Below are 6455 nucleotides of genomic sequence, written 5' to 3' on the forward strand. Positions count from 1 at the left end.
GTCTTATGGAGTATTTATAATCAAATAAAGAATTCTTATAGAGCATTTATAGTCAAATAAAGAATTAGGAATCCAAGCTATCTTTACATCTACAGACCCACTCTCACTCCTAATTCAGCTATCCACGCTAACATTAAAATGAAAATTCATCAGTAAAATTATTTAGGCTAATTCATTGAAATTTTAAAAAGAAATCATCTCTAAATTTAGATAAGATAATAAGTAAGATAATCACTAAATTTAGATTAAATAGTGGAGTAATTTTAAAAAGAGATAATCACTCATTTTAGATTAAATACGTAACTTTCAGTCCATTTGAATTAGGTGGGATGAACCTGGATCAAACAAGTAACTTTCAGATCTTCGGTGACGCTCTCCAAACTGAGCTATCCCCACTAACATTAAAAATAAAAGTTCGGGATAACATTAAAAATAAAAGTTCATCGGTAAAGACTATAACATTGAAAATGAAAATTCTGAAATTTTAAAAAGAAATAATCACTAAATTTAGATTAAATAGTCAACTAATTTTAAAAAGAAATAATCACTCATAAAGAGGAGAAGTAGACAATTGAGAAACAAACTTTCAATGTTGCTTCAAAAATTAACAAAGGACGGAATGAAATCATTTTTCAACCCGATAACTGGGTTTGGATACATTTTCGCAAGGAGTGATTCCCATCTCAAAGGAAGACAAAGTTACATCCAGGAGGGATGACACTTATCAAGTCCTTGAAAGAATTAATAACAATGCATATAAAATGATCTTCCAGGAGAATTTTCAGCACATTCTACTTTCAATGTTGTTGACTTGAGTCCTTTTGATGTAGGTGATGATTTTCTAATTTGAAGACGAATCCTTTTGAAGAGGGGGAAGATGATATGGATCACGGTGTTCCAAATGTTTCAACTAGACCTATTACACGATCCAAGGCCAAGAAGATTCAACAAGCATTCATCTTCATCTACAAAATTGGATAGGCTCGGTTCAACTATTATTTCATGTGTTACAAGCTTATTAGATGGAGAAAGGACCATTGGAGCTTTAGAAGTGAATATTTACACAGTTGAAGGAGCAAATGAAGTTGCAAGCATCATTACATGAGTTGTTAGAAAACTTTATTTATTTTTAATTTCATAAAGTTTGTAATGGTAGAATTGTCAAATTGACTTTGTTTTTTTTTTTTTTTTTTTTTTTTTTTTGGAGATTTAAGGGGATCAAGATTAAATCCCGACCACTAACTTATTTTGTGGGTGACTATAAATACCCACAAATTATTATGTAAAAATCAGATTTGTGATGAATGAAATTGATCTCTCAAGTTGAGAAGTTCCCCTTCAAAATCCGAGCATCATCTATGCAAGTTTCATGCCATTCTTGTGGTAGAATTGTGGTTGAGTGAAATTCCCAACCTTCTACTTATTTTTTGGGATTTCTTTTCTCAGTATTCATTGTAATTTATCCTGATACAAACAAGTTTATTTTTGTAGGGAATGTATTAAGCACATGGTTTTATTATTTACGGTGAACTTTTGTATAAAACGAAGTAAATACAAATGGAGTAACATAAGATAGAAGTAAACATAGTAATAAAAAGAAACTACATAAACTTAAAGGAAAATAATCCCATTTTACAATAAAAATATTGTTCAACTGTAGCAAATAAATAATTTTGAAAACTAGCCACTCCAGATCAATCTATGTTTGGAAAACTAAAATAAAGAATAAATAAATAAATAAATAAAAATATTTTTCAAAAACTTAGTTTGGTGTGAAATTTTGCTTAAAATTCAAATGTTTTTCTTTCTTTCTTTTTTTATTTTATTTTATAAAAGGATAAAACACATAATTTTGAAATTTAAAAAAAAAAGAAAAAAAGTTATCAATGAATGGGCTCTAGTGACAATGCTGCTTCAACTGTGTGATAGACCATGTGAAGTTAAAATGACAATAATAGTAGGTTATAAAGAAAAAAAATATGTGAATTAATTTCATATATTGAGGTGCGGAAAACATATACACACAGGCACTAAAAATAATAGATCCACTATAAGGGCATTTGGTCTAGTGGTATGATTTTTTTTTTTTTTTTTTACAAATTAGGTGGAATGAACAAACAAAAATAATGAGTTTAAAATTACCAAACAAAATATCAATTTTCAAATGGAACAGAGACATAAGACCATTCGAAAAAAGAAAAGGACAAAAGAAAATTATTAAATACATTTTCAACTAACGCATTTGGTTGAGAGATATTATGGCCAATATAAGAAAAATATAGCATTAACTAATTTTCATGGACACATATGGATCCTTAGCATACTAAAATCTTAGCATACTAAAATGACGGTTATTATTGGTATCAAACAAATAACAATTCATATCAGCTAAATCTTCCAATTGATAATTAGGCGAGAGAAAGATCTTGAATTTATTTTTATATCTATCAACATGGTTGCTACTTTTATCTAAAACTTGATCACGAGTTTTTCTTATTTGCATTGTAAAATTATGTATTTCTATGGATATCATTTCTATGTCTAGAATTGAAACAAAAACATGTGCATAAATTTCAAAAGATATGGACCAGCAACTAAAAAAGATAGATCCACTGCAAGGCATTTGGTCTAGTGGTATGATTCTCGCTTCGGGTGCGAGAGGTCTCGAGTTTGATTCGCAAAATACCCCCAACAATTATATCGAATTGAAGAATGCAATATAATAGATTTGAAATAGGTTTTTTAAACCTTGAACCAAGAAGTAATTGAGAAGGATATTGGGAAAGAAAAAAAGAAAAAAAAAGGATGCTATATTTAATTATAATTTACTAGTGTCTTTATAACATGTTAATTAAGGAGAGGAAACAACAAGAATAAACAAACAAAGGAAATTTGTGTATGTATGATTCTCTTCAAATCTTGGAAACTACGAGGATTCCTCTCCTTTCTTGAAATAAGACTTACTTTTTCGGGACTTGGACCATAAACAGTGAACAATAACATTTAAAGAAGGCCGAGGTAGCATAATCAGTGAACAATAGCATAATCATTCCATGAAGGCCGAGGTAGTCTTATAAAAGAAGATGAGGGTACCACTTTCAAATCATTGCTTGAGGACTTGAGAAAGTTTTGTAAAAGAAGACGAGGGTACCACTTTCTATTGCAAAATTTCTATGTGAATAGAGAATGAACCATATTCTTGGGAGATAAGATAGAGCCTCAAGCCTAACTTCAAAGGCATTACACAAATTGTTCTATGATATTTTTTCTAGGAACTCTTTGTTATGTTGTCCGCTGAAGGTTTCAGGAATGGGACACAGATTCTCTATTGCACTGATCTCCCAATAGAAGTTTTACCTAGGTCATCTGTCGTCACAATCTTTTTAAGGCAGATGCGCCCAAATAACCAGTGAACAATAACATTTAAAGAAGTTTCAGAGAGCAAGAAGAGGATTGTGATAGAAGTTTCCCTAGATAAAACTTCTTTAAATGTCTTAGCCAATCATGACCTCATAATGAGGAGTCTCTTGGACAACAATAACATATGGACAACAAATGTCTTAGCCTATTGTGACGGTCATGATTGCTCAAGGCGTGTCGCCCAAATAATCGGTAAACAATAACATTGCCCAAATAACCGCCTTGGACAACAAATCGTTTACAAGAATTGTTGAGACATGCAACATGCAACCACAGGAAACACGCCTTGGGCAATCATGACTGTGACATCTGCCCCCACACAATTTATTAGATGAAACTGAATTTAGGTCTCTCGATGCGCTTCCAGCTGTCTCATAATGAGGAGTCTCTTCCAACCTACTAGGTGCTGTTGAAAATCACTTCTCGGTTTGTTGAGTCTTCATGTCTTCTATGTTCGTGTCTTTCCTACTTTCTTCGCTTGAAACTTTTTCTTATTTGTATGATGTCATACCACCTGCTTCTGCTTGATGTCTTCTTGGTAGAAATAATAACGTTTCAAGTTACTAACGCGGACAACAAGGTTAGTCCGCATCCATAAGAGCAATTGGATTCTATATGATGTCTTTGTAATCTTATGGATAATTTTAACTAGTCCATAGTATTTTCAACCCAGTCTTTGGTTCTTGTTGCTTTGAACTCGAAGTTATTTGAACTTAACTTATATGAACTCTTTATTTTTATTGAAATTATTGTGGTTGACGCTTCCGACTGACCCTTCTCTTCATCCGTCTAGATGATATTTCTGTGTGAACACGTGTTGCGTCAGTGGTTTGTTTTTGTCTCCCTTCTTCAGTATCTGACCTTGTTTTTGTCTCTCCTGGTGGGGATAAATCCATTATCTGACCTTGTTTTACGTCGTGGTGTTCATGTAGTGGCAACAAGGTTTCTATTGAGGTTGGCTCACTCGAGCTCCCCTTTTCAATTACAACAATAGCAGCAAGCGTAGATTCATCATGGCTATGATTCTTTCTCAACTGTAGTATCGACATCATTTTCAACCCTCTTGGTTGATGGATGTTTTTCTGAATGATCGTCGGGTTAGACTCCATTACTACTAGACATTTGCTAGGGGCATATAATTGACTTTGTGTTTCAGCAGGGCGTTCATTCCTGACACGATGTCGAAGTCATCCATTTCAACTATCACTAAAAATTTTGCCTAGTCCAAGGCTCCAGCTTGATTAGAGTTCTCATTGTGACTCTTAAGCTATCACTAAAAATTTTGCCTAGTCCAAGGCTCCAGCTTGATTAGAGTTCTCATTGTGACTCTTAAGTCAGGTAAAGCTTCCAATTTGACGGCGTTCATCTTTCCTGTATCTTGATGCCAAAGGATGTTAAAATATTTTGCATCGGTCTCCATCATGAGTTGTGGGTGGCTCTAGAGTTGACAATGGTGTTTCTTACTACTTTGTGTTTTACCCAAACCTCGACATACATAATATATATATATATATATATTTATTTAACTATAACACATATAGTCCATGGAAGAATTGTAAGTCTTATGCTCATTAATATTATAATGGCTACTACCTAAATTATAACCTAAAGTTGATAATTGATGTCCAATTAGCCAACCCTAAATTTGTAATCATTGTGGAGTGATTGAAATTACAATGGAAGTAGTTTAAACTCCTAGTACCTTAAATGAAGTTGGTCTCTTCTAATAAAACCCAAATTTCTCTTTAATATCATTAATACAATTATGTTTCATCTTGAAGCTACTAAACATGAAACTAAAACTGCGTTCAATTTAACTCCATTTTATTGTCATCTTGAATGACGTGTAGGATATATTCTTGATTTACCTTGATATTTCATATTAGTTAAACTTTTTACAAAATCACAATTAGACAACAACAAAGATGAACTTGGGTCTGTGTATTATTTTAAAGAAAATTTCTTTCTCCATCTTATTCCTAATAACTCTGTAACTAAATTCATATTATGTTAAGAAACAAATTTTTTACTCCCAAGAAGTAAAATATGCAACTTTAACTAAAATTTCATCTAAACAAATTTTATTGCCATACAACATAGATTACAATTATAGCCTTCAAACAAAAACTAGAGTAGTTGTGGTGAACCGGATAAAAACTCTAGTGTTCATCCATAATATACAACCACTACCTAAATTATGACATAAAAATTTGAAAACATAAGTTGTAGTTGAAAATTACATAAAACAATCCCCTAAATCCAAGAACTCGTGTCCAATTAGTAAATCCTAAAGATAGTAGCTAACATAAAGTAATTGAAGCTCCACATGAAGTAATTTAAAGTTCCAGTTACTTAACTAAAGTTTATTTCGTGTTTAATGAAGCATGAGTTGCATTTAAGTTCATGAAATGTTTATAGAATCCAACTCTTAGTACTATTAATGCAATTATATTTCATATGAATTTGTCATAAATCAAACTATGGTACATTCAATACAACTTCATTTTCTTGTCATACGAAGCAAAATAGAAGAATTAAATAAAACAAAGTAATGAACTGAGCCGAATAAATCCGACCCAACCCAAACTGATTAGTTTGATTCATTTGTTGGGTTGTAATTTATTTGATAACACTTGCATATTAGAACAATTCAATATTACATGCCTTACTTACAAGTAAAATACTAGACCATCAACTTTTTGTTTTTTAGTCCAACAACCGCTCAAGAAAATAGATTTCAAACTTGAGAGAAAAAAATATATTGAGTAGGAGTTAAAAATGTTGCATTTTTTTTAGAAAGGGCATTTGGTCTAGTGGTATGATTCTCGCTTAGGGTGCGAGAGGTCCCGAGTTTAATTCTCGGAATGTGCCCCTATGTTCATTCCTCAAAAGATGAGCCTCAGAGAAAGCAATTCAGCAAAAACCTAGTGTATTATCATTTAATGATAATGCTCTTAATATCATTTACTTGTGTACTCCACGATATATGTCTCAAATGGAACTATGAAACTAAAACTTACACTAGAAAACTTCTA

General features: G+C 31.9%; 1 non-coding gene across 1 annotated transcript; it reads left to right on the plus strand.

Annotated features, from left to right (window-relative positions):
* The first annotated feature begins 6219 nt into the window (after positions 1-6219).
* Positions 6220-6291, plus strand: TRNAP-AGG. The gene has a single exon. It is a non-coding gene; the product is annotated as a tRNA-Pro (tRNA).
* Positions 6292-6455: the final 164 nt, after the last annotated feature.

The sequence above is a fragment of the Cucurbita moschata genome, unplaced genomic scaffold (assembly GCF_002738365.1).
Source record: "Cucurbita moschata cultivar Rifu unplaced genomic scaffold, Cmos_1.0 Cmo_Scf00092, whole genome shotgun sequence".
NCBI classification, from domain to species: domain Eukaryota; kingdom Viridiplantae; phylum Streptophyta; class Magnoliopsida; order Cucurbitales; family Cucurbitaceae; genus Cucurbita; species Cucurbita moschata.